Source organism: Macrotis lagotis, chromosome 1, assembly GCF_037893015.1.
Source record: "Macrotis lagotis isolate mMagLag1 chromosome 1, bilby.v1.9.chrom.fasta, whole genome shotgun sequence".
In the NCBI taxonomy this organism is placed as follows: domain Eukaryota; kingdom Metazoa; phylum Chordata; class Mammalia; order Peramelemorphia; family Peramelidae; genus Macrotis; species Macrotis lagotis.
The window spans coordinates 741,129,763-741,153,381 of record NC_133658.1 but is presented as its reverse complement, the minus strand read 5'-3'; the positions used below and the strand labels follow the sequence as shown (position 1 = coordinate 741,153,381).

Genomic DNA, 23,619 nt, shown 5'->3' with positions numbered 1-23,619 from the left:
TTAATATTACCTACTACTGAGAACAGCAGTTCTAAGTCCTCTAGTAGGCTTTCTGAAGTTTGAAATAGGGGTTCAATCAGTTTAATCCACACCAAAACAAGCATAGACATGGACTGATGTATGAAACAAAAAGTTTACTATACCTGTTTTGGGGGGAACATTTTCCAAAGGGCCTGACCCTTTATAAACTTACCTATGAATTGAAATTTTAGAATTATATTGCAACTGGTTAATATCAAAATTATTCAGGTCATTGAGGTCCAAAATACTACAAAAGGAGAAACCTCTAAGAACTGGAAATGTACTGGGAGGGGAAGAAGAGAAGAAAGGAAGAGAATAAGGGGAAAGGGACCCAAAAATGGGAGAAGAAGAGAAGAAAGGAAGAAAAAGAAGGCTGGAAATAAATCCACAACAGAATAACACAAATGAATAAAAACCAGAAATAAATTACAACTGGGGTACAAAGGACAGATTAGAATTCTAAACCTATCACTAACCTCAACTCTAAAAAAATGCTGACATTCTAAATGGCTAAAGTCATATTGACAATAGCAAATGTTAAAATTAGCCTGTAAATCTTGACACACAATTTCTACTGACCTACTCTCTTAACCTACTGCTTTCCATATTTTGGCAAGCTGTAGCTAGTACATTGTGTTATTCAATATCAAGTAAATAAAGTCTTAAAATTTCAAATATTTTTACAAAGTGTAATATGGCAGACTGAGGATAAAAAGAATTGAGGTAAGAAAAGACACAGAAGAAGTCCCTTTATCATGAGGCCAAAAAATGGTAGAGAGAAGTTAGGAAGCTCCTGGAACTTCTGCTAGTTTCTCTCTGAAACAACTTTAAATAAAGCCTCAAAAAGACCATAAAGTGGCAGAACCCACAAAAAAGAATAAAACAACTTTTCAACTCAAGATATTTTGGAGGAACTTCAGAAAATTTTTGTGGGTAAAAGGGGGAGTGCAGTCAACACAGGCAGGAGTGGGAGGCAGAACCTACAAAAAGACAGAATAGAATAACTTTTCAGTTCAAGATATTTTGTTTGATTGGTTGGTTTTGGTTTTTGCAAGGCAATGGGGTTAAGTGACTTGCCCAAGGTCACACAGCTAGGTAATTATTAAGTATCTGAGGTTGAATTTGAATTCAGTCCTCCTGACTCCAGGGCCAGTGCTCTATCCACTGCATCACCTAGCTGCTCCTAGCTCAAGATGTTTTAGAGGAACTTCAGAAAACTTATGTGGGTAAAAGGGGAATGTAGCCAACACAGGCAGAAATGAAGGGAGGGGCTGAGAAGCCAGCTAGCCACAGCACAATTCAGCAAACAAGGCACCTGGGTCCAGCTCAGCAGGCCAGTAGTCCCAGCATGGAAGGCATCCTGAGACCACAGAGTGGAAAGCCAATGACCAGATCCCTGCCCTCCCACCCCCAGCAAAAAAAGTTGGCGACTACAACTGCTTTGTTCCCAAAACTCAACTTTCAAAATAAGCAATAAATAAACAAATAAACAAACAAACTAACAGACAAATAGACAAACAGACAAACAAACAAACAAACAAATAAATAAATGACTGAATAAATAAATAAAAAGAGCACTAACCATAGAAAGCTACTATGGTGACAGGGAAGACCAAAATGTCATCTTAGAAGAGGAAAGCAGTAAAAAAATGTCTACATGTGAAGCTTTAAAAGGGATTATGAATTGGTCCTCTTGGAAGAGCTCAAGAAGAACCTTAAAGACCAAATAAGAGAGGAAGAAGAACTGAGAAAAGAAATCAATCATATAGGAGAATTATGAAAAAATTGGAAAAAGAAACACAAAAAATTGACTGAAGAGGGGCAGCTAGGTGGCGCAGAAGATAGAGCACCAGCCCTGGAGTCAGGAGTATCTGAGTTCAAATCTGGTCTCAGACACTTAATAATTACCGAGCTGTGTGGCCTTGGGCAAGCCACTTAACCCCACTGCCTTGCAAAAAAAAAAATTGACTGAAGAAAACATTATCTTTAAAGGTACAATTGACTAAATGAAAAAGAAACCAACTCCTTTAAAAGTAGATTTGGACAACTGGAAAAGGAAATACAAAAGCTAATTGAAGAAAATAAAAACTTAAAAGTTTGAACTGGGCAAATAGAAATTAATGAATACCATGAGACCAGGAAACAGGTCCTATTTCACAATCATGTAGTCCATAAATATTTATCTAATATTCACTATGTACTAAGGACTTGAGGCTACAAAGGCAAACAACAGTCCCTCCATACAAGGAATCATCGTCTAATAAGAGAAACAAAATAAAAACAACTATTATCTGCAAAATATAAAAGTAAATTGGATAAATTGGAAATAATCAATAAAAGGGAGGCATTAGAACTAAGGAGGATAGGGAAGTTTTCCTGTAAAAGGTAGGATTTTAGCTAACACTAAAGGAAGCCAGGGAAACCAGAAAGTGATAAAGATTAAGAAGAGATGAAAAAAGGAAGGATTTCAGGTCTAATCAATGAAAATGCAGAGTCAGAAGATGGAATGTTTTGTGTAAGGAAAATCAAGGTCAGTGTTTTCAGTAAAAGATAATGGGGGGGGGGCTGCTGCTACATGAACAGAGTACCAGCCCTGGAGTCAGGGGGGGATCTCAGTTCAAATCTAACCTCAGACACTTTTTTTTAGGTTTTTTCAAGGCAAATGGGGTTAAGTGGCTTGCCCAAGGCCACACAACTAGGTAATTATCAAGTATCTGAGACCAGATTTGAACCCAGGTACTCCTGACTCCAGTGCTTTATCTACTGCGTCACCTAGACACCCATGATCTCAGACACTTAATAATTACCTAGCTGTGAGACCTTGGGCAAGTCATTTAACTCCATTGACTCACAAAAAACAAGAACAAAAGATAATGATGAGGACAGCTAGGTAGCACAATGGATACAGCCACAGGCCCTGGAATCAGGAGAACCTGAGTTCCAATACAACCTCAGACACTTAATACTTACTTAGCTATGTGACCTTAGTCAAGTCACTTTGCTTTGCCAAAATAAAAAAGGATAATGAGGTCAGTTCAGATATGTTGAATTTAAGATATATACAGGACATCCAATTCAAGATGTCCAATAGGCAGCTGAAGATGCAAGGCTTGGAGGTCAGCTGAGAGTTAGATATGAAAATCATCAATATAGAGAAGACAGCTGAATCTATGAGAGCTGCTGACATAATCAAATGAAATAGTATAGAAAGAGAAGAGAAGAGAATTCAGAGAACTTTGTGAGAGATCCACAGTTAGTGGCCATGGCTTGGATGAAAATCCAGAAAAGGAGACTGAAGGGTATTTCAGAAAGACAGGAGGAGAACTAGAAGATATTAGTGATATTAAAAAAACAAAAGCATAGAAAGAAGAGGATGAGAAGAAGAGGAGAGTAATCAATATTGTCAAAGGCTGAAGAGAGGACAATTAATTAAAAAAAGGAGAGAGAGACAACAGTTCAGCAAAGGAAGCACAGAAAGAAATGAAGAACAACTTAAAAAATAGAATTGACAAAAGAGGCACAAAAATTTACTAAAGAAAAGAACATCTTAAAAATTAGAATTGGCCACATGGAAAGAGGAATAAAAGCTCACTGAAAAAACTAATACTTTAAATATTAGAAGCAGGCAAATAGGGGGGGCGGAGCCAAGATGGTGACAAGAGAGGATGTCTCTTAGGTGCTCTCTCTTAAAACTTATAAACTAAGGACTCTAACTAAATTTTTGAGAGACAGAACCCACAGAGGGACCCAGTAAAGCAGTTCTCCAACTCAAGGTAACCTGGAAAAGAGAGGAAAGGTTCTGCTTCCTGGGGTGGGAGGGGTGGCCCACCAGAGGGGTGGCCTGCCAGAGCAAGGAATTTCAGCCTCCTGGAAATGGCCCCAGGGCACTGAGAGCCACAGGTTGGGGGGGGGGGGGGAGTTTCCTGACCTACAACCCAGGGAGCCCCAGGCACAACTTGGGGGATCAGCAAGGGGCCTCTGCCAGAGCGAGCACGTGAAGCCAAGCCCTCAGGGCACACAGAGAGCAGTGTGGCCACTGCAGCCCAGATCTAGGAATAGGAAGCAGAAGCCAGTAAGCAGGAGCCCCCAGGGCAGGAGTGCAGAACCTGGGGAGGGAGCAGAGAGAGAGACTGCCAAGCTCTGTCCTCTGTCCCTGGACTCTGGGACTCTGACCACATTCAGATCCTGAATGCAGTCTAGGACCCCCATAGAACAGCAGGGCCCCCCACCTCAGCCCCATGGTAGAGTGGGGCACATATGGTCATTCATAGGCCAGGAGGGAGGACAGCACTTCACACACTAAGATCCTTGTGGGGTGTCCCAAAAGCTCAAGAAGCACCCCAAAACCAGGCTCAGGCTGGGAAAATGAGTAAGCAGAGAAAAAAGAGGAACACCATTGAGAAATACTTTGCCTGTGATCCCAAGAAGGATCAAAACACTCAATCTGAAGATGAGGAGGTACAAGCTCCTGCATCTAAAAACTCCAAGAAAAACAGAAATTGTGCTCAGGCTATGACAGAGCTCAAAAAAGACTTTGAAAATTTAGTAAGGAAGATAGAAGAAAAATTGGGAAAAGAAATGAGAGAGATGCAGGAAAAACATGAAAATGAAGTCAGCAGCTTAGTCAAGGAAATCCAAAAAAATGCTGAAGAAAATAGCATGCTAAAAACCAGCTTAGGTCAAATGGATAAAACAGTTCAAAAAGTTATTGAGGAGAAGAATGCTTTAAAAAGCAGAACTGGACAGATGGAAAAAGAGATAAGAAAGCTCTCTGAGGAAAACAAATCCTTCAGACAAAGAACAGAACTAAGGGAGATTGCTGATTTTACGAGAAATCAGGACTCGATACTTCAAAACCAAAAGAATGGAAAATTAGAAGAAAATGTGAAACATCTCACTGAAAAAACAACTGATATAGAAACCAGATTTAGGAAAGATAATTTAAAAATTATTGGAATACCTTAAAGTCATGACCAGGAAAAGAGCCTTGACATCATTTTCAAATAATTACTACAGGAAAATTGCCCTGATATCCTAGGAGCAGAGGGAAAAATAGAAATTGAGAGAATCCACTGATCTCCCCAAGAAAGAGATCAAAAAAAAAACAACCTCCAAGAATATTATAGCCAAGTTCCAGAACTCCCAAGTCAAAGAGAAAATATTACAAGCAGCCAGAAGGACACAGTTCAAATATCGTGGAGCTGCAGTCAGGATCACACAGGATTTAGCAGCAACTACATTAAAAGCTCATAGGGCTTGGAATATAATATTCCAGAAGGCAAAAGAGCTTAGAATGCAACCAAGAATCAACTACCCAGCAAAACTGAACGTCCTCTCCCAGGGAAAAAGATGGACTTTCAAGGAACCAGGGGAATTGCAAATGTTCCTGTTGGAATGGCCAGATCTGAACAGAAGGTTTGATCTTCAAATACAGGACTCAGGTGAAGCATAGAGATTGGAGGAGAAGGGGGAAATATGAGGGACTTAATGATGATGAACTGCATGTATTCCTGCATAGAAAAATGACACTGATAATACTCATATGAGCCTTCTCATTTAATAGAGCAAGTAGAAGGAGCTTTTATAGATGAAGTACAGGAGAAAGCTGAATTTGAAGATAATATGTGGCATAAAAATGGAATCAACAGAAAAAAGGGAAATGTAATGGGAGAAAGAAAAAGGAGAGGGGAATAGGCCAAGATAGTTCATATAATACGATTTTTCTTTATTACAATGAGCTATTGAAATGATATGGAAGGGGGAAGGCAAGGGGGAATGAGGGAATCTTTGCTCTTGTCAGAGGTGGCTAGGAGAGGAAACAGCATATATACTCAATGGGGTATAGACATCTGGAGTAACAAGGAGGGGGGAGCAGGGGGAAGGGGTGGGGATGTGAATAAAGGAGGAGAGGATGGACCATGGGGGGAGAGTGGTCATATTTTCTTCTTTACTTCTTGCAAGGGGCCGGGATTGGATGGCCCGTCCAGGACCATAGGGCCAGGTAGATGCTGGGTAAGGGGTGGTATGGGGGCTCGGAACCTCTTGGCCCCAGGGCCGGAGATCTGTCTGCTGAGCCACTCAGCCACTCTACAGCAAAGTCAGAGTGAAAGGAGAGAGAAAATATAGTACATGGTAGTGGAGAAGTACGAAAGGAGGGAGTTGAGATCAGCAATGGCAACGGTAGAAAAATATGGAAGTAACTTTTGTGATGGACTTATCATAAAGAATGTGATCCACCCACAACAGAGTTGGTGGTATTAGAACAAAGACTGAAGCACATTTATTATTATTTTTTTTGGGGGGGTGCAGGGCAAATGGGGCTGGGTGGCCTGCCTGAGGCTACATAGCTGGGTGATCATTGGGCATCTGAGGATGGATTTGGACCCGGGTGCTCCTGGCTCAAGGACTAGTGCTCTGTCCGCCACCTGGCCACCCCTACTAATATTACTATTTTATTTTATTTTGGGTCTTTTTTTTCTTTTTTTTGGTTTTTGCAGGACAATGGGGTTGGGGTGGCTTGCATGGGGTCACACAGCTGGGTGATTGTTGGGTGTAGGGCTGGATTTGGACTCAGGTACTCCTGGCTCCAGGGCTGGTGCTTTGTCCACTGAGCCACCTGGTCATACCTACAATTATTACTATTTTTTTTCATTTTCATTTTCATTTTTTTCTTTCCCCCTTTACTTTATCACTCAAGTGAGTCTATATTTGGGGGGGGTATTTTGTTTACTCTTAAAGAAGAATATTTTATTAATGCATAAAAAACATTATTTGTAAATAAATTAAATTAAATTATTTATTTTATTATTCCCCTCTCCTCTCACTTTCCTCTAGATTAAGATAGATTTCTATAGTCAACTAAGTTTGTATGTTATTTCCTCTTTGAGACAATTCTGATGCGATTAAGGATCAAGCATTTCCTGCCACACACCCCCATCTTCCCCTCCACTGTGAAAAATTAATTAATTAATTTAAAAAAAGAAAGAAGTAGGCAAATAGAAGCTAATGATTCCAGGAGACATCAAGAAACAATAAAAGAAAATCAAAAAAATGTAAAATATTTCATTGGAAAAACAACTGACTTGGTAAACAGATCAAGGAAAGATAATTTGAGAATTACTGGACCTTTCTGAAGAGCAATTTGGAATCATATTCAAAAGGAAATAAAACTGTACATACTCTTTGATCCAGCAATGCCACTACTAAGTCTATATCCCAAAGAAATCACAAAAAAAGGGCAAAAATCTCATCTGTACAAAAATATTTATAGCAACTCTTTTCATGAGTTTCGACAAAGAGTCGGAAATTGAGGGGATGTTCATCAAGTGGGAAGTGGCTGAACAAACTGAGGTATACGAATGTGATGGACATTACTGTTCTGTAAGAAACTATGAGGGAGGGATGAGACTTCAGAATAGCCTGGAAAGACTTCCATAAACTGATTCAGAGTGAAGTGAGCAGAATCAGAAGAACATTAGTCATGCTAAAAGTAACACTAGTTGATGATCAACTATGATGGACTTGTACATTTCAACAGTATAAAAATCAAAGACTTGTGATGGAAAATATCATCCATGTCCAGAAAAGGAACTAGAGTTTCAATGCACAGTAGAATTTTAAAAAGTTGTCATATGTATTATGTCTTTTTTCTCTTTTTTTCTCCATTTGGATTTGATCCTTCTTTCACAACATAATTAATATGGATCGATGTTTAGCATGATTATATCTGTACAGCTCATATTAGATTGCTTTCTATTGCAGGAAAGAGAGGAAGGAAGAAAAACATAAAATTCAAAACCTTGTAAAAAATGATAGTTGAAAATCACCACTTCATGTAGTTGGAAAAAAAATAAATATTTTTAAGGATATGTTATTTTTCTAACTCTTATACTTAAAACATTTTGCCATTTGTCCATTACATCAATAATATTAAGATCCCTATCTCTGTTAGAAAAATAAATAAATGGGGTGGCTAGGTGGCACAGTGGATACAGCACCAGCACCAGAGTCAGGAGTACCTGAATTCAAATCCAACCTCAGACACTTAATAATTACCTAGCTGTGTGGCCTTGGGCAAGCCACTTAACCCCATTTGCCTTGCAAAAACCTAAAAAAAAAATTTTTTTAAAGAAAAATAAATAAATATTGGATTACCCAAAAAGTCATAATCAAAAAGTTGAACCATATTTCAAGAAATTATCAACAAAAACTGCCCTGATATCCAAGAACCAGAGGGTAAAATAGAAATTGAAAGAATCCATTGATCACCACCTGAAAGAAGTACCAAAATAAAAATTCTCAGGAATACTGTAGTCAATTTTCAGAGTTCCTATGTCAAAGAGAAAATATTACAAGCTGGTAAAAATTCAAATATCATCTCATTACAGTCAGAATATCATAAAATTTAATGGTTTCTATATTAAAATATCAGAGGACTTAGAATATTATACTCTGGAGAGCAAAGGAGCTAGAATTTCAACCAATAATCACCTCCCCTGCAACACTGAACATTACCCTTCAGAGGTAAAAAAAAAAAAAAAAAAGAATATTTAATGAAATTGAGGGCATTCAAAAATTCCTGGTAAAGATGAACACCGAAGAGAAAATCTGACTCTAAAATACAGAACTCAAGAGAAACTTAAAAACTTAAACATGGAAGAGAAATCATAAGGAATTCAATAAGCTTAAACTACTTACATTCCTTCATGGGAAGATGATACTTGTATCTCCTAAAGAACTTTCTTTTTTGTTAGGTCAGTTAGAAGGAGTATATCTGTATATAGATAGATGATAGATAGATAGATAGATAGATAGATAGATAGATAGATAGATAGATAGATAGATAGATAGATAGATGATAGATAGATAGATAGATAGATGATAGATAGATAAATTGACTATGTTAGAATAATTAAATTAAGAAAAATTAAATTAAGGGATGAGAAAGAGGGATGCACTAGTAGAAAGAGAAAGGGAAAGGCAAAATAGGGTAAATTTTCTTACTTAAGAGAGGTATGAAAGGAAGAGTTTTCACAGTGGAGGGGAAGATGGGGGTGTGTGGCAGGAAATCTTGATCCTTATTGATCCATCAGAATTGGCTCAAAGAGGGAATAATATACACACTTAGTTGACTATAGAAATCTATCTTAATATAGAGGGAAGTGAGAGGAGAGGGGAGTAATAAAAGTAGGGGGGAAAGGGATAGAAGAGATGAGCTGAGAGAAGGAAGGATAACTGAGGGAGGAAGGGGAGACAAGCAAGACACTTTTGAAGAGGAACATGGTAAAAGAAGAGAAAGAATAAATGGAGGAGGAAGTAAAGTAAAACAAAATATATAGTTAGTAATCATAATGTGAATGTCAATGGCATGAACTCACCCATAAGATAGTAGGAAATAGCAGAACAAACTAAAAACCAGAATCCTACAATATGCTGTTTACAAGAAACACATCTGAAAATGGGAGACACACAAAATAAAGCTAAGGGGACTGGAACAGAATGTCTTCTGCTTAATGTGAAGTTAAAACAAAAAAGCAGGGATGGCAATCATAATCTCAAATTAAAAGTAAAATTAGATCTAATTAAACAGTAATAGTAAAATTATATTTTGTTAAAATGTATTATACACAATAAAGTACTAAACATATATGTACCAAATGTAAGACATCAAAATTCTTAAAGGAAAAGTTAAAGAAGTTAAAAGAGGAAACAGACAGTAAAACTATACTGATTTAGAACCCCAATTTTTCCTTCTCAGAAGTAAATAAATCAACCATAAAATAAATAAGAGAAAAGATAAGAGATAAATAGAATTTTAGAAAAGCTAGATATGATAGGAGAAAATAGGAGAAAACTGAATGGAAATACTCCTTTTTTCAGTTGCACATGTCACCTTCATAACAATTGACTATATTAGGGCATAAAAACTTCACAAACAAATCAGAAAAGCAAAAATATTAAATGCATCCTTTTCATATCATAAAGTTGCATTTAATAAAAGAGACATAAAACAAATTATTCCTTACAAATTAAATAATAGGGGGCAGCTAGGTGGTGTAGTGGATAGAGCACTAGCCCTGCAGTCAGGAGTACCTAAATTCAAATCTGCCCTCAGACACTTAATAATTACCTAGCTGTGTGGCCTTGGGCAAGCCACTTAACCTTGTTTGCCTTGCAAAAACCTAAAAAAAAAATAAATATTAATCTATATAATATATATAATTAATATAATTTGTATAATAAATATTAATTAAAATTAAATAATAAAGAATGAAGTCAAAGAATAATCAATTTCATTAAAGAGAATGACAACAATGAGATAACTTATCAAAACTTATAGAATGTAGACAAAAACAATACTTAGGAGAAAATTTATATCCTTAAGTACTTACATTAATACAATAGCGAATCAATGAATTGGGCATACAATTAAAAAAATAGAAAAAAATTTTAAGTCCCAATTAAACAACAAATTGGAAATCCTGAAAATCGAAAGAGAGATTAATAAAATTGGTAGTATGAAAATTATTGAACTAATAAGTAACACTTGGAGTTGGTTTTATGGGGGGGGAATAAATAAACCATAGCTTAATTTGATTTAAAAAAAAGAAAGAAGAAAACAAATATCAAAAAATGAAAAGGAGAAATTTCTCAAAAATGAAGATGAAATTAAAGCACTTTTTAAAACACTAAAGAAACTATTTTGTCCAACTGGGACAGCTGGATGGTGCAGTGGATGAAGTGTCAGTCCTGGAATCAGAAGGATATAAGTTCAAATATAGTCTCAAAAATCTAGTAGCTGTGTGACCCTGGCCAAGCCACTAAACTCTATTTGCCTCATCTATGAAATGAGCTACAGAAAGGAAATAGCAAGCCACTTCATAGTATCTTTGCCATGAAAACCTCACATGAGGTCACAAAGGGCCAGACAAGATTAAACAACACAACAATTTTGCCTAATTTTATGCCAATAAATCTGATAATCTAAGTGAAAAGAATGAATAATTTAAAAATATAAATTACCCAAATTAACGTTGGAAGAAATAAAAAAACTTGACCTTACTTAGAAAAATACAAGCCATTCCCTAATGTATAAATGGTCAAAGAATATGAACAGTTTTCAGAAGAAGAAATCAAAGCTATCTTTAGTCATATGAAAAATTATTTGAAATTAAGTCTGATGTACCACCTCACATCTATCAGATAAGCTAATATAATGAAAAGAAGAAAAAGACAAATGTTGGAGGGAATGTAGAAAAATAGAAACAGTAATAAATAATGCACTACTAGAGGAGTTGTATACTGACTCAACCATTCTAGAGAGCAATTTGGAACTGTACTCAAAGGGCTATAAAACTCCATATACCCTTTGACCAAGCGATACCACTACTAGGTTTGTATCCCAAAAAGATCAAAGAAAAGGCGAAAGGATCTATATATACAAAAAATATTTATAGCAAGTCTTTTTTGTGGTATCAAAAAATTGGGAAATGAGAAGATGTCCATCAAGAGACAGGTTAGGATATATTGATTTCTCACATTCTATGACCAGGTGTCACATGCTGGTACTTACCCTCACTGACGAGGGAGGAAGAGAAACCAAGGAATATCTAAGAGGAAAAGTCAAACTGATAGTTAGTCCACTGAGAAACAGGTTAAGATTATAGGGTTGTAGTACTGTCATCAGATGTCACATACTGGTGCTTGCCCGGAGCTAATGGTATGCTGTGGTGTCTTGCTATTACAGAGGAAAAGAAACCAATTCAAGGTCAAGAGACTCAGCAGCAGACAGATCATCATCATCAATAGTCCTGTTTCCTATTAATCAGGCCTTGGGGTGGAAAAGTTCTGGTAAAGGCATGTGAGAAGGATACCTTGCACAGCACACCCCTCACAATAATAAACATAATTGGGTAAGTCACACCACCAAACAATTGGTTAATCAGCCTGGTCCTCTTTCATACCAATGGACAACAGGTAGTAGTAGTAGTAGTAGTAGTAGTAGTAGTAGTAGTAGTAGTAGTAGTAGTAGTAGTAGTAGTAGTAGTAGTTAAATTACTGAAACATAGTTTTGTTTTGTTTTGTTGCCTTCATGGCTAATATGAAAATATCTTCTACATGATTTCACATGCAAAATTGAATTCATATTTCTTGCTTTCACAATGGGTGGGGAGGAATATGAGGGAGAAATCTGAAATTCAAATTTTTAAAAAACAAATGCTAAAAATAAACAGTATTTTTTAAGTATTGAAATGCATCTCAAATTGGTAACCATTTGTAACAAAGTTCAATAGCTTTGTAATTTTCAAAGTGCTGAATACTGTATTTTGTTTCTGCAAAAAAGCCATGGGGGAATGGGGATATAGAAAGTAAGAATGAAATGAGTTATCTGGTTCACTGCTTATAGTGAAAATCTACTTAATTAGGTACATGGCCATGCAAGTCAAGCATGACAGCATCCTTAAGGAAATGAACTTGGATTAAATTGAAGCAGTGGACCTTGACACCGAAAGCATGACCACTGTACCTGTGGCACATTTTCCAAAGGACCATTATGATTGAGCATCTCCGGAACTCCCTGCTAGTCTGAACTCCACCTTAGAAAATAGAAGTGCAGTCTGGGGAAGATGGCTAAGGTCACTAGTGCAGTTGGAGACAGAACAGAAGATAATACAATCTGAAAGCAGCTCTTTTATTATCTATTGATAATGCATCAGAATCAAATATGAAAGAATTTCTTAAGCACCTTTACTGCCCTCAGTCCATTAGTTCCTTACTCTGTGCTTGAAATCCCTACCTAGGAAAATGGAGCAATACAAAAAACTATCCCCATCCTGTTTTCTTCTTTTTTCAAACGAGAGGCAACATAGCAGATAGAATGTTTGCTTCAAATGACAAGAAGCAATGAAGGAAGTTCTAGGTTTCTGACTCAAGGACCTCTAGTTCCTTTGTGAATTTGCATAATAAGAAAAGTACTAGCACAACTAGGAGCCCTCTGGGTTCACAAATGTTGACCCCCAACCCAGAAGTTATATAGAAATTTTTTTTTAAAAAAACCCACTCACTACAGTGGAGGGATAGTACAAAGAAATGAAGTTGGACAAAATAGAGGAAGCCTGTTGATCATAAAATTAGAGAACACCAATTCACAAAAATCAAGAAAAGAGATATTGTTCAGGGAGATGGTAGTCAAAGGTCAAGATCTGAATTCAAGAAAATGAATCTTCCTGACTCCAGGCTTGGCTCTCCATTCACTTCATCACATACTTAGTCTGAGTATTAGTAGCTTACTCAATAATTTCAATCATCAATCAATAAGAATTTACTTGTATTCTATTTTAAGTTGAGAAATTTACCTAAAATCTTTTCATTGTGTAAAATAGTCTTCATGACTGAGTAAAAATCTGGGTTCAAATCTCCTCTGGTATATATACTAGTTTTTCAACTTTCAGAAAAGTTTTCAGCTTTAGTTACTGATGTGTCACTAATCAGTGAGTAGACATTCAATTACTTTCTGAACATTACTTATCTAGCTATCTGGGGGTGACTGCTTTCTTTTTCTCCTCTCCATTCTCCAACAATTTGACTTAAGCCAAAATAAGAGACATACCACTCTATGAGATTCCTCTTTATGACTCCTTACAATGTATAAACCCCCTCAATTGCTTCTTTTCAAATCAAAGATTTCTCCTTTGAATGGAATTTCTCACTGGAATTTTTTTCCTTTAAAGGCAATTTTGATAAGCAATAATATTTAAAGTTTTTAATATTATGCTATGTCAATATGCTTCAACCTAAAGCTGAAGGTACTGAAAGAGATAATAAAAATAATGTTTAATTTCTAGTAATAATGGAAAATTATTAATATATTTACAACTACACTTTCAGACATCAGATGTCATTTTTGAAAGAGCCAATAAATTTAAATAAAATCTTTATACTTTCTATAAAGTCACCATCATAATGATTAAAAATTCTTAATACCTTTTCCAACTCTGAAAAAATGTCTGAACCCAACTTTTAAAAAATGTTTTAAAAATAATTCCAGTAGGGGTGGCTAGGTGGTGCAGTGGATAAAGCACCGGCCCTGGAGTCAGGAGTACTTGGGTTCAAATCCAGTCTCAGACACTTAATAATTACCTAGCTGTGTGGCCTTGGGCAAGCCACTTAACCCCATTTGCCTTGCAAAAACCTTAAAAAAAATAATTCCAGTAAATATTCTTAAGGGAAAGATCAACATTTTCTCATTTAATTAGTTTATACCAAGCAACCATATCACACTAAACTCTTCATTAAAGAAACAAATAGGGTACTTAGGTGGCCCCGGATTCATACCAGCTCTGAATCTATAGTTCCATGAAATGGAAATCATTATTTATTATTATCAAATGTAAATAATAAGACCATTTTTGTGGGTGCATTTTGTACTACAAAAAGATTATCAATGAGATTTCAATGCTACTAGTAATTGAGATCCTCTCTGGTTTGTGGTCATTTTCTGTAGGGTCTATAAAATGTTTTGAAACTCTTCCTTCTCTCTCCACACTTTATTTCCAAATTCTTCTGACTGCTATTCAGAAAGATTGTCTACCTGTTTATAGTTAAGCATCATCATTAAAGGTGATTTTTTTGTTGTCCTTTCTAGTTAAAATTGTCCCATTCACTTTGTGTAGAATTTCTCACAGCTATGTTATATAGTCTTCCCTACTTTGAAACAAGAAAGACTAGTACCCTCCAGAAGCTCCTATTTTGGTGAATCTTTCTTGCTAATTAAAGATGTAGCACAAATAACAAAACACATTTTTCTTTTAAAAGTAATCCACAGTTACTTTTCTACAAGCCTGAAATTCTAAATGAAATTATTGCCTTCTATCTTCCACTCTTCAAAAGATTTATTAAACTTTCTTCATTTAATTCCTATGATGGATATCATAGACAGCAGAAATCAGTCCCTATACATCTCTCTTTTGCCTGTGAAAAAGTTGTTATATATAGATCTGCCAGCTACAAGCTAGTAAATTATCACAATTTTCTTTCTCTAATGTAGGTAGGATGGTATTATGGAATATACACTGACCATAAGGTAAGGAGAGACCTGGATTTTTATTCTAATTTTAATACTCAGTAGTTCTGTCCCATGAGCAAGTCACTCACAACCCCTCTAAAGTTCAGCTTCCTTATCAATAAAATGAGAATAATGATAACTATGCAAACTGCCTCCAAGTACTAGTGTAAGAATGGAACAACAAATTATATGTAATGTGTTTTGCATTATTAGGTTGTCTCTGAAGTCATCAATCATCTTATAGATGTCTCTCATCAGTCAGAATTTTTAAGTACTTAATATTGAAAAAATTTTACAGAGCAAATTAGGATGCAACTGCAGAACTTAAATTGTCCAGTAGAGGTCAATCTAACAAAAGGACTCATAAAATGTTTAATATTGCCATTATATTTTTAAATTTTTTTTAATTGTTATTTATAAATTGACCAAACCCAGTTTAATTGGATTGGTTTCTTTACATCAGTGGTCCCCTAATCTGCTTCCTTTGAGCCCCTACTAAGCCTTGGAACTACTGCAAATGGTCCATAATCTATCACACACATAAATTTTATCTTTTTTAATAGCTCCAACAAGATACACAGACAACTCATTATATGATAAAGATAACTTCTGAATGCTAAATAAAGTCCTATATACACATGTATTATTATTTTTCAAATATATGTAGGTCTTTATGTGATGAATAAAATACAAATTCATTTAAAAGTATAAATGTGAGGGGCAGCTAGGTGGTGCAGTGGTTAGAACACCAGCCCTGCAGTCTGGAGGACCTGAGTTCAAATCCAACCTCAGATAATTAATAATAATAATAATAATTGCCTAGCTGTGTGACTTTTGGCAAGTCACTTAACCCCACTGCCTTAAATAAAAATAAAATAATAATAATGTATAAATGCATTCACAGCAATTTTTTGTCATTATTTTCTCAACAGTATGATTATTACATGAGAATCAACAAAGTCTGACATTTAAAAGGAATCCTCATATTTAAAAGAGTTTGAAACTACTACCATAGAATAAACCAAATATCTTTCAAATGTTACACAAAAGTATATGATGATAGTACAAAAGATCTTAATGTTTAAAAAAAATAGCTTAAAAGCATGAGATTGTTAATAATAATAAATGACTCCTATAGTACTTTAAAGTTTTTAAAGCATTTTATGTAGTTGATTTCATCTGATCCCCCTAAGAACCCTGTGAGCAACTATTAGAGGTATTGTTAACCCCATTTCATAGAAAATAAAAGATTCAGGGATTAAGTGATTTACTCAAGGTCACACAGCTAGCCCATGTGGGAAGCTGAATTTGAACTATTTTCCTTATTCCAAGTTCTATATTCTTTCTACTTAGTCAGCTTATATCTCAACTATATATATATATAGGAAACATGTATATATAAATATGCATTTATGTTTAAGTTTTGCAAAGTGCTTTAAATACATTACCTCATTTGATCCTCACAAGGACCCTGTGAGGTTTTAGAGATTAAATTATATAATCTATTTCTTATTTTTGCCATTGAGTAATTTCACAAAGGCCTTCAAATATCCAAGATCTTTATCTCCAATATACTTTCTTATATTCTTTTCTTCCAGCGTTTCCTCTCCATAAATTTGGAACAAAAAAAAATCTTCAGTCTAGTTTTATCATTTAACTTTGGCCCACTGCTCAAAAGAAATTAGAATAACTCTAAAAACCCAGTTAAAAATAAAAGAATTTTAGAGTCTTCAGAAAACCAATGTAGTTATTAAAAGTAGAAAGTATACTATGTTCTAGAGGTCATATCTCTTCAAAGGGACATGATCTCTCCAACATCTTCAATATCTTATTATTAATAATAAATGTCTTCCTTGTTCATTTGCAATGGAATGAGTGATAGATTTGAAGTTAGAGGTAGTTGTCATTTCAGTCATGTCCAACTCCATTTGGGGTTTTCTTGGTAGAGATATTGAAGTGATGATTTGCATTTTCCTTCTCCAGCTCATTTTACAGATGAGGAAACTGAAGCAAACAGTGTTAAGTAACTTACTCAGAATTGCACAACTAGAAAGTATCTGGGACTAAATTTGAACTCAGGTCTTCTAGATTCCAGATCCAATGCTTTATCTACTGCAGCATCTAGCTGCCCTTGGAGTTGGAAGATGTGGGTTCAATCCCAGTTTTACCACCTACTTAGCTATATGACCTTGGGCAGCTCAATTTCGCTGAGTCTCATTTCATATCATTACCTATTTTCATATCATTACCTATTTTACAAGGTCCTGTCTTGTCTATTCAGACTATAATCTCCCTCAAATGAAAAAACAGATCGTGTATTTGTTTTCTTACCTTTTTATTTTAAGAAAGATTCTATTCTTTATTCTGTTTTTCTCCTACAAGCTATAAAGTAAGAAATTGTTGTGTAGTTCTTGCAATAGCTTCAGTAATTTAAAGCAGACCAAATGAAAGAAAAGGAAGAAAAAGAAAAGGAAAGGAATAAGTATTTATGAAGCACTTGTCAGGCACTGTATCAATTGCTTTACCATTTTCCCTCGGAAAAATCTACAGGGCTATATACGTAACCCTTATGTCTGAGGTCATATCTGAACCCCAGGCCCACTATCTTACCTCTTAAGGAAGGATGCTGCAGAAATGAGGAAGAGTTGGGTCTCATCAAACTCTCATGAACCTAGTGTTCAGATAACCAGGGATTCAAGATGTGGGAATAGGGAATGGAAGAAGAGGAAACAAGGGAATAGTGAAAAAATAGTCAATGATGAAGATCCCTTACAGTCTACATGTTTGATACAAACCATCTGAGGGATCTCTTTAATTAATTTTGTTCTCAAGTAACACATCATTTTACACATTTACAGAGTTGGTATTCAATAAATACTCCTTGAATTAACCTGAAAAATTAATTAATGACAATAGTATAAACCCAGAGAATACCAGAATAAAGGCATAAATCACTTAGTAATTGAAATGTCAATCCCAGTTCAGAAGAAATGCATCTCTCATTTCCTTGGAGACATGAAGGGTTATAGGTACAGAATATTCCAAACAATGCTAGATGCTGCTAACACATTGCTCTGTGAGTTGGCTATGTTGAAAAGTTTTTTCACTGTTAACAAGGAGGGAAAAGGGAGAAAGAGTGTGGAATTGAGGGTAAGGAATAATAGTCAATGATTTAAAAACCAAGGAATCAATAAACCTTTAATTAATATTGAAAAAACAATAATATTTTTATAAGCAAGACTTTCTAAGTTCTTCCTTTCCAAAATCATTTTTTAGAGAAATGGGGTTGAGAACAGGAACTGTGTAATTACACAGATGAGGAAACTCTCTCTACCAATGCATGTCAAGTTAGACTTCAAGTGTAGGGAAAATTGTCTGGAACACAAGGAGAGTGTGGACAAAGTAACTTGTCACAGTCATTATGTGTCAAAGAGAGTAATGAACCCAGGTCCTCCTAGTTCTGAGGCCTGCTCTGTATCCACTATAACACACTGAATAATAGGAATTAAACAGCCATTTTGATTCCAAGTATTCCATACAAATCTCTGTAGAATCAATTTAGCAACCACAGATAGAGATTAAATAAAGTTGACTGTCCATACAGAACCTGACTTTCCTGGTTCTTCTGTGTCATGACTCATTCAAATAAGCCTAGTCACGAAGTCCTTGATTTCCAAACTTTTCTGATTTGACTACAATTATATACTCTTGCTTTGATACAGCTCTCTCATACAAACCCAGAGATACATACAAACACATAAACACAACCTGCACCATTGCTCCCAAGGAAGCATGAACCACGCTATTCCAAAAAAAAAGGGCAATGTGTTCTTGAAGTTCATTTGGTGGTGGAAGAAATTGAGGGAGATAATCTATTCTAATGCTTGCTTAAGTAGTTATTCCAGAAATCTCATTACAGCATGGTGGTGACTTCAACCAGAAACATCTCCATATCATCACAAGATACCAAAGTAGGGTTTAGTGGAAGAAGAAAGTTTGTAATTCATAAGACTTAGAAATGAGGAAGCTAAGCCCTTTAAATGTCTGGTAATATTCCCAAGGACAAACAAGTAAAAAAATAATAAAAATCGATCCCTACGCAGTCGGCGCGGGCGGTGGCGGCCGGCTCATGGCAGGCAGGCCCGCGCTCTGGCAGCGGGAGCAGCCAGCCCTTGGCCATGTGGCACTCTCAGACCAGCTCTCTGCGGGAAGGCGGCTCGAGCAGCTCCTGGCGGTGGCAGCGAGACATGGCGACAGCCCTAGAGGAGCTACGGAAAGACCTGGAAGAAGTGAAGGAGTTGCTGGGAAAGGCCAGTAGGAAAAGAATCCGTGATGTCCTAACAGCAGAAAAGACCAAGTTAGAGACAGAAATCAGGCACAAGATAAAGCAGAAAGGACATGAGAAAGGAGAAACCATTGATAATGAGAAACCAGCTGCTGTGGTTGCCCACATTTCAACTGGATACACAGTGAAAATCAACAATTATGGATGGGATCAATCAGATAAATATGTGAAAATCTACATCACTTTAAACGGTGTTCATCAAGTCCCCACTGAAAATGTGCAGGTGCAGTTCAAGGAGAGGTCATTTGAAGTGTTTGTAAAGAATCTCAATGGGAAAAATTACTCTATGACTGTCAACAACCTTTTGAAGCCCATCTTTGTAGAAGCTAGTTCAAGAAAGATCAAGACTGATACAGTTCTTGTATTATGAAAAAAGAAGCAGGAACAGAAATGGTATGCAAAGAAAAGGAAAAATCTTCCTTTGATAATGACACAGATCCTAGTGAGGGGTTGATGAATGTTTTGAAGAAAATTCATGAAGATGGAGATGATGAAATGAAGAGAACTATTAATAAAGCCTGGGTAGAGTCAAGGGAGAAACAAGCCAAAGGAGAGAATGAATTTTAAGACCAAAAATGTCCTTTCAGCCACCAATATGAAAAAATCCTTTCCAATAAGGAACTATTGCTGAGATGCACAGATGAATTTGACAAGTATATTGTTTACACAGCCCTCTTCCAAGCAAAGACCATGAACTCTTTCCATTTCATGCTGGAGGATTTATTTAAAATAAAATATGCTTATTTTAAAACACTTATTTTAAAACACTAGTGCCCTGGTTTTTGTGTGCAAGGAGAGAGGGTCATTGTTTCCTCACTTAAATGTCAAAAAAAAAAAGTCTTGCTAATTAAAAAGTTATATATTCATTATCTCTAGTGTTCATCTGCACAATTAAAGGGTTGAACCTACAATCACAGTAAACTTGCTTTTCCTTCAAGGTTGGCATGGATCTTTAGTCTTTCAACTTGATATTTTAGGAAGAGCAGTTATAAAATTTGAGGTGTGAGCCTGTATAAGTTGTGGTTATAAATTGACCCTTGCTCCTCAAGGAACAGGAAAAGGGGAAGTTGAATTTTCAGTTACTGCTATGATGATTGTTATAAAAGATTTGATTGAAGTTTTAGAAGATGAACTTAATTACTATCTATAAATATTAGGGAATTAATTGAAAAACTAAAACTTCAAACAATTCAAAATTGAGTGAGCAAATAAGCCTCTAGTGGTGAGAACTAATCTCAAATTCTTCCTGAATTAAACAGTTGATAACAATAAAATAAAGAAAAATAACTAACAAAAAAATAATAATAAAAATCAAACCTATGTCCTCTGACTTAAAATTCTGAGGACTTGCACAAAATTCAAATAACAAAGCCCCCCAAATGTAGATCATATTCTATTTATTGCATGGAATGCCAGAATACTATAATGGCCTCTTCAGTAAGAAGTTTGGTCATTCAAGACAAGTGTTCCACTGTCTAGTCAGGAAAACTAAACAAATTAAAGAATCTATGTTGACCAGTTAGAAGGATAGGTCATCCAATTAGGACATGAGTTTATCTCTATGGGTATATACACACTCAATATGTATGTATACATACATGTTTTTAAAACAGGCATTGCATATAGACAGTGAGCTGGGATCAGACTGAATAGAGAAACTGGGTTGGATCACATTTGAAAAACTACATAGCAGTTTAAATGAAAATATGTAATGTTTGTACTCTACATAGGGAGTATTCACCTCTATAAGATTATATACTCTCTGAAACTCCCAAATATATATGTATATATATATATATATATATATATATATATATATATATATGTTTTTCTTCTCCTTTCAAAGAGATTTCATTTTAGAGAAATAGTATATTTTCCAATGACATATTCAGACCAATGTAGCATTTACATTTATCATCTAGCATCATCTTAGGTTCTTTAACTCTTATTCCAAAGAACAGAATTTTATCATCTTGATAACTATTACCAATAATCTTGCTAATTTTATCAGGATGAATGACTTTTAATCCAGGGCACTGGGAAGAAAGATCCAGAGAATCCAACTGGTTCAAAAATAAAATGATTCTGAAAAATATGATTTAATTTTGATCCAATTTGTTCATCCTTAAATGAAAAGTGAGCAAGCACATGGGTGGGCTGAGGAGTGGATATGAGGATATGTCTTAAGCAAAAATAAGTCCTTTTTTCTTTGTAAAAAGAAACTGCTCTACCACTCAGTGGGCATTCATTTACCTCAAGATTTTTCCTGAATAAGCTGTTCATAACTATTCTCCAGGGACCCAGAGTCAAATACCTCCAAATGAAATTCTAGTTATGCCTTAAATCAACCTCATCCCCAAAAAATCCATCTCCCACCCCTTACTTTTTAACCATTGATAGAGCTCTTAGGAAAACATTTTAGTATCAAAGTCTTGAAGAAAAAATCATTAGCTGTTTACATAGCAATACTGCCCTTTGCCAACACTATCTAAAGGCAAATCTGGACTGGAGAGAGGCTTTTTGGGGGAAGTATGGCTCTACAACATAGAATGAATGATAGAGAAGTCCTTGTCCAGTCAGTCAAGAGTTTCCCCAGATCACAACATGCTATAAGTTAGCACCCTTTCTATAAAATAAACTCTCATAAATCCTCAGCATTATTACGAGCAAGATATATTAGCAAGAACTAGAAAGGGAAATCCCATTCAAAGTAACTTCAGACAATATAAAACACTTGGGAGTTTACCTGTCAAGGCAGACTTAGAAACTCTATGAAAACAACTAGAAATCACTTCTCACACAAATAAAATCAGATTTAAATAACTGGGCAAATATCAACTGCTCATGGACAAGCCTAGCTAATATAATAAAAATGACAATTCTACATAAATTAAACTACTTATTTAGTGCCCTACCAATCAAAATACCAAAAAGTTACCTTAATGAGTTAGAAAAAACTGTAAGTAAATTCATATAGAGAAATAAAAAGTCAAGAATTTCCAGGGATTTAATGAAAAAAAGTGCGAAAGAAGGTGGCTTAGCCTTACATGTCTAAAATTATATTATAAAGCATGAGTCATCAAACTGTCTGGTATTGGCTAAGAAATAGAGTGGTAGATCAGTGAAATAAACTAGGTGCAAAAGAGATAGCAGGAAATGATTATAGCAATCTACTTGCTTGATAAATCCAAAAAGTCTAGCTTCTGGGATAAAAACTCTCTCTTCAATAAAAACTATTGGCAAAATTGGAAATTAGTAAGGCAGAAACCTGGATTCGACTAACATCTCACACCCTATACCAGGATAAGATCAAAATGGGTATAGGATTTAAAATAAAAGACAATATTATAAGCAAACTAGGAGATTAAGGAATTGTCAAATCTATGGAGAGGGAAGCAGTTTATGACCAAGGAAGAGATATAGAACATCATTTAAAAAAAAAACTGATTTTGATTACATTAAATTAAAAAGCTTTTGAACAAACAAAACCACTGTAACCAAGAAGAAAAAAAATGTAGTAAATTGGGAAACAATTTTTACAATTAGTATTTCTGACAAAGGACTCATTTCTAAAATATATAAAGAAATGACTCAAATTTATTAAAAAAATGCTATTCCCCAATTGACAAATGGTCAAAGGATATGCAGAGGCAATTTACAGATGATGAAATCAAAGCAATCCAGTCATATGAAAAATTGCTCTAAATCATTACTGATTACAGAAATGCAAATTAAAGCATCTCTGAGGTACTACTTCACACCTCTCAGACTGGCCAATATGACCAGAAAAGACAATGATCAATGTTGGAAGGAATGTGGGAAATCTGGGACACTAATGCATTGTTGGTGGAGCTATGAACTCATCCAACCTTTCTAGAGAGCAATTAAGAATTATGTCCAAAGGGCAATAAAAATGTGCATACCCTTTAATCCAGCAATACCACTACTGGGTCTATACCCTGAAGAGATCACGAAAAAGGGTAAAAACATCACTTGCACAAAAATATTCATAGCAGCCCTGTTTGTAGTACCAAAGAATTGGAAATTGAGTGAATGTCCATCAATTGGGGAATGGCTGAACAAATTGGTATATGTCATGGAACATTATTGTTAGAAACCAGGAGGGATGGAAATTCAGAGAAGCCTGGAAAGATCTGCATGAACTGATGCTGAGCGAGATGAGCAGAAC

At 35.5% G+C, this 23,619-nt stretch overlaps 1 protein-coding gene and 1 pseudogene across 1 annotated transcript in view; one reads left to right on the top strand and one right to left on the bottom strand.

Moving 5' to 3' along the window:
- The window catches only part of CRYL1 (crystallin lambda 1), a 200,404-nt gene that overhangs the window by 143,109 nt on the left and 33,676 nt on the right, over nt 1–23,619 (bottom strand). The gene's annotated exons all lie outside the window — the stretch shown is intronic.
- LOC141487670 (calcyclin-binding protein-like) lies at nt 19,287–19,997 on the top strand (annotated as a pseudogene).